This window comes from Mirounga angustirostris, unplaced genomic scaffold (genome assembly GCF_029215605.1).
Source record: "Mirounga angustirostris isolate CCGP_5_RB_7025 unplaced genomic scaffold, mMirAng1.0.hap1 SCAF_13, whole genome shotgun sequence".
In the NCBI taxonomy this organism is placed as follows: Eukaryota; Metazoa; Chordata; class Mammalia; order Carnivora; family Phocidae; genus Mirounga; species Mirounga angustirostris.
In genome coordinates this window covers 61,597,503-61,606,909 of record NW_026991721.1, presented here as the reverse complement: position 1 = coordinate 61,606,909, position 9,407 = coordinate 61,597,503, and positions in this window count along the sequence as shown.

The window sequence follows — 9,407 nt, the reverse complement described above, 5'->3', positions numbered from 1 at the left end:
AGGGAAGCATCTCCTGTAAACCAGGGACTATGCTAACTCCTACAAAGAAGATAGTATTGTTCATAGTTTTGCAGAAGGAAAAGCTAAGGCTCAGAGTGGTATCAAGGTACAACTACCTAGCACAATTAAATGAATTGTCTCTAAATTTTCTTTCACTGGAATTGAGAGGTGGGATGATCATTTCCTAGCAATATTGTGAAAGATTTTGGCATTGAATAGAAGGTAGAACTAGGAGACCTCCAAAGTAATTTCTAATGCCAAAATTCTTTGATTCTAGGACATCTTTATTAAATGGCATTGTGAATCAAATATAGTCTCTTGTTGACTCACTGCCATCACTACAAACAAACTCATTAATTTGGACTTGAATTATGTTTTTTTTTTTTACCCAGATTTGAAGCATTGAAGGTTACTGTTCTCATGGAATCAGAAAGCAGAGATAAACTAGTTTGTATTATAGCTTGGACTCCTCTGTCAGCTGCCACTTCTTCCTTGCATTATTAGTGCATCCTGAGTTATACTATGCTACTGTCTTATTTGTCTGGCCAATGACCTACTGGCAGCTGTTTCTCACATGGTGTCAAGCATATGGGCATTGTGACAACTGTTCTTTTAAAGACACTTTTATTCATGGGTCGTGGTATATTCTGGGAGACTGGAGCTGCCAGATATCTGACCAAAATGGAGAAAAATGCGTCTCTATCTGATTTTTAGTAGTGATTGGTCCAAAGGTTCAAGCAGCCTGATGACTACAAGCTTTGTTCTTTCTTTCCAGCACCTTTATCATACTCTTTCCTAGACCTGTGCCTCTAACCAGCAAATCACAGCCACCAAAATCAGAGAGGGTAATTCAATCTTAGCATTGCTTTTACTAGAGCCAGAGTAGCCTCCAAATTTGTAATTAATACAGAAAACTTAACTCTAGGGAAATCACATACTTTGAGTTTGACTTACTCAAACCATGCCAGTTGCCTGGAACAGGAGAAATAGGTTGGGAAAAGGGAGTATGGTTGACCTAGTGGAGATACTTGTGTTTGCCAGACTTGGAGGGTAAAATGAAATCTTCTGTACTATAAGCCTAGGTAGCAGGAATTTAACTTTGCTTTCATCGTGTGATAAACTAAGGTGGAATGTCTTGGGATTCTGTTATGAACTGCTGGATTCCTTGGATACACTGGATTACCTTATACTTGGGGAGCTGCTATAGTGGCTCCCATCTTATTTTGAAAATGTGTAAGGACATGAGAATTGGATCAGTGCTGGGGCTGATCATATGAAGAAGCAATTACTCTGTTTTGGAAGTTCTACAGAAACTGTTCCCCACATGTCTGAGTTCATAATAGTTTCTCTGTGATAGATACGAACCAGTGGGGAATAGAAAGTATATTAAAGTGAACAGGCCTCATAAAGACCCATTAGACCACAGGGGTGTGTGAGGGGGACCAGTTCTAAGCTCTGAGGAAGGGTAGCTAGAGAGTAAGAACAGCTGGGCCTGCCCCATGGAGAGTAGAATTTCAGAAATAGTAAGGCTCAGTATCAGGAGGTAGGAGTGAGGGGAAGGGCAGGAATTGAAAAGAGTGACGATTAAAGGTAAGCAAAAACAAAGTGGGAATCCCAGCATCAGCCTGAGTTGATTCCACCACTGTGATTCAGATCTGTCTGTGTATACCAGAAGCCTGGGAGGGTGGGCCAGTCGGAGCCTGTGTGTTAGAGGGACAGAAGCATCCTGGGAAGAGTGAGCCAGTCAGACATGTCTGACGCTTTAACAAAAGTCTTGTTGGCAACATCTTATTAAAAATGTGGACTGAAAATACAGCTTCCTCCTGAAACTCCACTAAAATGACAGTAAAGGAATATTAAATGACATAAATCAACGAGGACAAAGAACTTGGGAGAAAAGATAATAGCACTCAAACAATGTCAACAAAATCTTTGAATCTGGAAAGTAAAAGACAAGCATGACTGTTGGAGCAGTCCAGAGAAAACCTAATGGGGGTGGGGGTTGGGGGCGGGGGTGGGGAACAATAATAATAATCAAGCAAATGTATACCACAGAACCCCAGAGAAGACTGAGTGAGGAATTGGAGACATCAGTTATCTGAATAGCAAGGGGTAGAGGGCTAAAAACACGATGATTACTCAAAAGATATAAAGTAAGTTAGACCCGAAATCCTTACTCCTTACTCATTTGTTTGTTCATTCCTTCATCCTCTGGAGAAACTGAATTAGCTGGAGCCACCAAGAGCAGCTGGGAGCTGGGAGGAGGCATCTCACTGAAAATGGGGATTTAAAGTGGAGCATTCTGAAGCATCAGACACTTCTGTCCCTGGCTCTTCTCTTAGGACAATGCTTTCACTACAACCCTCTCCAGATGGTTTTTCCCTCCACAGTCCTATTATTGGTCAAGAGTTAGAAGTAGATGCTCTTCTTGTTCCATATCACTGCTTCCAGACATTACTCCCTTTGTCTTCCTTTAAAACACCCCAGCTTTGAGTCTCATGCCATCAAATTGTATCACTTATTTCCCTTCTTTATTGCTGTCATCTATAAAATCTCTGGGTCATTCACTCTCATTTCTCAAAAAGTTTAGCTCTTGGCTCATTTCATTCCCCACAACACTACTCCTGATTTAATTCTTGATGATTAAATTACATACGTGGATGATCCTTTCAACATCCTGACATATTCCTTGAATAACAGTGTTCCACTGATAGTATCCTCTCCTATTCCCTGCATTCATTCCCATGGTCATACCTTTGATTTTCTTATTTCCAAAAACTAGTCCCTCCATAATGTCAGGCTGATGTATCTCACTGTCTGACCACCACCTTGTATTTTCCAGCCATCTCCTAGTAACTTGATTTCAATCCCCCTTTGACTACCACCTTTCATTGTCCCTACCCTCCCTGAGTTCCTCTCCTCACTTCATAACCAGTTTAGATCCCACGGTCAGTCATTATTATGATTCACTTGCATATACTTTTAACTCCATTTACCCTCACTTTTTGTCATTTCACAAAACCACAATGTTAGTTAAAGCCAGCTCTTTGCCTGCTCTCTTCCTAAATCTGTGCATTAACCATGCTGATTGGTCTCACTTTATTTTTTTTTAATGTATTTTATCTTTTATTTGTTATTTTAATTCCAGTGTAATTAACATACAGTGTTATATTAGTTTCAGGTGTACAATATAGTGATTTAACAGTTCCATATATTACTCGGTGCTCATCACAGTAAGTGTACTCTTAATCCCCTTCACCTATTTCACCCATCCCCCTACCCACCTCCCCTCTGGTAACCATCTTTTCTCTACAGTTAAAAGTCTGTTTTTTGTTTGTCTTTCTTTTTTTTTCCCTTTGTTCATTTGTTTTGTTTCATAAATTCCACATGAGTGAAATCACATGGTATTTGTCTTTCTCTGAGTGTCTTATTTTACTTAGCATTTATACGCTCTAGATTCATCTATATTGTTGCAAATGGCAAGGCGTTGTTCTTTTTTATGGCTGTGTAATATTCGTGTGTGTGTGTGTGTGTGTACACACATACATAGTGCATCTTTATCCATTCATCAGTCAATGGGATACTTGGGCTGCTTCCATAGTTTGGCTATTGTAAATAATGCTGCAGTAAACAGAGGAATGCATGTATCCTTCATACTTGTTTTTGTATTCTTTGGGTAAATACCCAGTAGTACAATTACTGGATCATAGGATAATTCTATTTTGAATTTTTTGAGGAACCTGCATACTTTTTTCCACATTGGCTGTACCAGTTTGCATTCCCACCAACAGAGCACAAGTGTTCCTTTTTCTCCACATCCTTGCCAACTCAACCTGTTTCTTGAGTTATTTTAACCATTCTGACAGGTATGAGGTGATACGTCATTGTCGTTTTGATTTGCATTTCGATAATGAGTGATACTGAGCATCTTTTCATGTGTCTGTTGGCCATCTGTGTCTTCTTTGGAGAAATGGTCTTCTGCCCATTTTTAATTGGATTGTTTTACTGGTGTTGAGTTGTATAAGTTCTTTATAATATTTTGGATACTAACCCTTTATTGCATATGTCATTTGCAAGTATCTTCTCCCATTCAATAGGTTGTCTTTTAGTTTCGTCAGTTGTTGCCTTCGCTGTGCAGAAGCTTTTTATTTTGATGTAGTCCCAATAGTTTATTTTTGTTGTTTCCCTTCCTTCAGGAGACGTATCTAGAAAAATTATGTTATGGCTGATGTCAGAGAAATTACTGCCTGTGCTCTCTTCTAGGATTTGTATGGTTTCAGGTCTCACATTTAGATCCTTAATCCATTTTGAGTTTATGTTTGTGTACGGTGTAAGAAAGTGGTCTAGTTTCATTCTTTTGCATGTAGCTGTCCAGTTTTCCAGCACCATTTGTTGAAGAGATTGTCTTTTTCCCATTGCATATTTCTGCCTCCTTTGTCGAAGATAAATTGTGACTCGTCTTACCTTAAATTCATGTCCATAACTCTTAGGCCCTTACCACTGCCCAACATTATATTTTCCTAGTCATTTCCCTTCCCAGTCTCCTAGATCAGAGCTCCAGTAACTTTTTCTGTAAAGAGCCAGATAATAAGTATTTTAGGCTTTGCATGTCATGCAGTCTTTTTCACAACTAATCTACTCTGCCATTGTAGCAGAAAGTACATAGGCAATATGTAAATGAGTTCAATTTGAATTTTATGTAATCTTTGTGTCACAATATAGTATTCATCTTTATATTTTTTCCCCAACCATTTAAAAGTATAAAAGTTATCCTTAGCTTGTAGGATTTGGCCCCCGGCTGTAGTTTGCTGGGCTATGTCCTAGGTTATTTCATACCTTCTCTACTTCTCAAGTTTCTAACACTTCTTTCCCCATTCTCACTCTTAGATGATGACTTTGCTTTCATTTTCATTCATGAAATAATCTAACACTCACCACCCCTACCCCTGCCATGTCTACCCCTTTATTGGAATCTGTATGCATATATGCAGCTTTCTCTTCGTTACTTTGTTACTATAGTACAATACCTAACTGCTATATAACTTACCATGTTTGTTTATTGTCTGTCTCCCCCTCTAGAATCTTAGTTCCAAGGAGGTAGGGAGTTTTGTCTGTTTTATACACTGATGTATACCCAGTACTGAGAACACTGTTTAGCATGTAAGTATTCAGCAAATACTTGAATGAATGAACACTGGCTACCAGACCAGCAAGCAGAAGGTTAGAGAATTTTTCTCCAGAGAAACTTACCTCTCCGTCCAAGAGAAAAGACTCACCTATTTTGATACTTGGAGATCTCCTTGAGCACACTAAGTGGTAATTTTACAAACTTCTTTGAAAAAACACCCACAATAAGAAATCCCCATTTTATGGATCGACTCAGTACTTAATATGTATATATGATGTGTACATATATAAAACCAAAGTTTTACAAAATAATTTTCTTTTTATATGTGATATATTCTGATATAATATTTTCCATTCTATTCCGTCATTTGGGGCGGGTGGGAGGAAGGTTGGTTGCAATTGACTACATTTATTTCACAGACCACTAATGGATTCGCAACCAGAATTTTGAAATATACTGCAGGGTGTCCTAGTTACAAGCCCTGTTATGTAAACAGAGCTTCCAATCAGCTCTCCTTCTTAGCCACACTCTTACATATGAGTGGATAGCCAAGGATCTCCAGACGTTTAAGAAAAGTTTCTAACACAAAAGACAGAAACAAAAACTGAAAAACTCAATGCAGACAATTCAAGAAATACAACATTAGAAATATTCACAGAGAAATAAGATATTGCATCCCCAGATGGAACAGAATGCTATTTAAAGGGTGGGAGGAGGGGCGCCCGGGTGGCTCAGTCGGTTAAGCGACTGCCTTCGGCTCAGGTCATGATCCTGGAGTCCCGGGATCGAGTCCCGCATCGGGCTCCCTGCTCGGCGGGGAGCCTGCTTCTCCCTCTGACCCTCCCCTTCTCATGTGCTCTCTCTCTCATTCTGTCTCAAATAAATAAAATCTTTAAAAAAAATAAAAAATAAAGGGTGGGAGGAAGGGTGGACAAGAAAATACTCTAGGAAACGTAAGACAGGATAATTAAAATGTAAAAATTCCGAAGAAGATTTGGAATATGGAAATCTTTCAGAAAAAAAGAAGTAGAAAAGAGAATAAATGATAAATTATCCTAGGACAAAAACTGTGCAGCAGGCTTAGAGGACAACTAGTCCAGAATGAAGGATGATGACAGACTCCTGGAGGGTTGTCTTCAGTTTAAAAAATAAACTAATAGGCTACCTGATGTGTTTGAATGTACTGAGAGGAGAGTTTTGGATAAATTAATTATAGATAGTTGAGTGCTAGCCACAAGAAAGCATGGAAAAAGAGGCAATGGCTAATTTCAGTCAAAAAACCAATATGTAATATTATGCTAGTGGAACCAACTATGAATAATATATACAGATATAATAATATAATGAGGTTATTTACCTAAGATGATATAGATACACTGAAGGATAGAGAAATAATATATGTGTTTATGAGAGGGCATTAGAGTATATATGCATAGTCTATTTCCTATAGGAAGAAGTAAAATAATAGACCAAACTGAAAAATCAAGAACTAGTTATAAGCATGTTATTAATAAAATTAAAATATACTATATTAGTAAAAATAAATACAAATAATATACTTCATGTATTTGAAAATCTTAATGATTAGAGAGGAGGGACTGTTTTCCTTAAGTGTTCCCTTAGGACACTGGGAAACCAACAATACTGATTTAGCACTACTCTGAAAGAAACTTAAAATTCTCCCTGCTTTGGTACCAAACCTTGTGTTGCTTGGTTATTTTAGGGACTCCAGTAACTTATCAGCAATAGGGGCACCAGCATCTCTAGGAACAGACAATACTCTGGCCCTATACATTGTTGTTATCCAGGTGGGGACCAGCAAGTGATGTGGCATACACACGTACATGGCTTTACAGGAAGTGGAGGACAGAAAATCTCACTAAAGAAGGTCAGGTAGGAGGAAGCATCCTGGCCAGGCACATGGTAAAGGAGAAGGCTCATATAAGACATTCCTGGGTATGTTCAGAAATAGCTGAAAGAAACTGTGTGTGTGTGTGTGTGTGTGTGTGTGTCCCCTCCCATAACCACTAAAGGCACAATCCAAGGAAACCATCTGATGCTGTGCGTGCCTCTATTTGTTCTGGACTGGCATGGCCTGGGAAAGTGCTGAGTAGATCAGGTAGGGTGGAAAAATAAGAAGGGGACATCCAAAAAGCTGTTTGATCACTGGAGGGGAAAGGGGATGAGGGGGCTGCAGACAGAGCTGCTAAAACCATGGTCCCACATACATGGAACTGTTGTCCCTTCTGCTTCCTAACCTTCTGACTTCCACACTTAAATCCCCCACCAGGGAATTTTTCAGGCCTCACAAAGAAGTGAGAGGGCCCAGTCCAGGTGGGAGGGTGCCCCTGGACCTGTGTCACTCCTTAAAAAAGAATGAAGTAGGAAAACAGTCACAGGGAAGCAAGGAAAAGGGAGAGGAAGAGTGGGTACTAAGGGAAAAGACCGGGTGCTAAGTCCACTTTGCCTATAAAAAGAACACTGATGTGGCCTGTAGTTCTAGGAAGACCCGAGGTCAGAAATCTCTCCTCTCCTGCCTACTATGGTGACTCAGATCCCATCCATAGTTCTTTGGGCTCAGCATCACCTTCTCATGGTCAGAAAGGAACCATGTAGGGACTGGTTCTTTGACAAAACCCTATGAGCCCCTCCCATTCACCTTTTCCCTTCTCTGGGTCCCCACAAACATTGGTTTTTACAGTATCCCAGTTTCGGGGCACCTGGGTGGCTCAGTGGTTAAGCATCTGCCTTTGGCTCAGGTCGTGGTCCCAGGGTCCTGGGATCGAGCCCCGCATCGGGCTCCCTGCTCAGCAAGAAGCCTGCTTCTCCCTCTCCCCCTCCGCTGCTTGTGTTCCCTCTCTTGCTGTGTCTCTCTCTGTCAAATAACTAAAATCTAAAAAAAAAAAACCAACAACAAAAAAACCCAAATCCAATATCCCAGTTTCTAGGTACAAAGATAATAGGCAAGGCCCCTGCCCTCAAAAAGCTCACCATATCTGAGTGGAGGCTGGGAATATAGAGGCAGATATGAAAACATAATTTTACTATAGTAGGGTTAAGTTATGAAATATTTGCACAAATACAGAAGGGAGTACACTTAAGTAAGGTAAGTCTTTCTAGCTTGGAAGACCCCTGACCTAAGCGGAAAGTGTTATTTAGGTGTGAGCAGGGCAGAACAAGAGGAACTTACCTCTTTACTTCCCTTGTTTTTTTTTTTTTTTAAACCTCTTTATTTCGATTGCATCACCTAAAATTACTTTCATTTTTTTGGTGGACATGGACCTCCCCCAAACCCTTGGCTCTGGCTGTGCAGCAGGCTTAGACGCCTTTCTCCTTACCCAAGCCTGAGTCTTCATTCAGTCTCCAGCCAGGCAACCATCTTACAGTCACACTCCACTCATGGTAGCCATCTTCTATATTCTAGGACAGTGATGCCTAACATAAATACTACATTCTCTAGTAGCCACATTTAAGAAGTAAAAAGAAACAAATGAAATTATTTTAATAATATATTTTATTTAATCCAATGTATCTGAAATATTTCGACCTTAAAATAAAAATACTGAGTTTTTTTAGGGGTATTTTTTTGGACTAAGTCTTTGAAATCCAGTGTATATTTTACACTTACTCAATTCTGACTAGCCACATTTCAAGTGCTCAATTACCACATGTGGCTGGTGGCTACTGTACTGGCCAGTGTAACTCTAAAATTCTGCTTCTATGATTATACTTGGTAATTCTCCATTAAACAGATAAGGCCCATCAGACAGAGGCATTACTATATATTTACTTTAAGCCTCTGTACTCCCAGTCAAGGCCCTGAGAAGAATTTTGAAGAAGAAAAGGCCTATGAGGTTTTAGCCAGAGCGAGCACTCCCTTTAAATGTCAGACCTGGACAATTAACCCTAAGTTGATCCCAAACTTGCTTTTAGCAATCACAGATCCACAGTGCCTCACAGACACATTTAACTCCAAGGGTCTCCAGGTTGTTCTCTGGCCAGCAGAACACCCACAACAAAGACTGGATATCTCACTAATCTGACTACCTTCACAGGGCAGCCTGGAGGGCCTTTGATGAAAGGGCATCCGTCCTACCCCTCTGGTTCTGGTTGGGACTAGGCACCACTTGCCACTTGGGATTGAAAGGGGCTAAATACATTTGGCACAATATCAGACACCCTGTGTTAGATTCTGGCATCAACAATAATCACGTGGGAGGGGCACCTGACTGGCTCAGTCGTAGAGCACGCGACTCTAGATCTCAGGATCCTGAGTTCC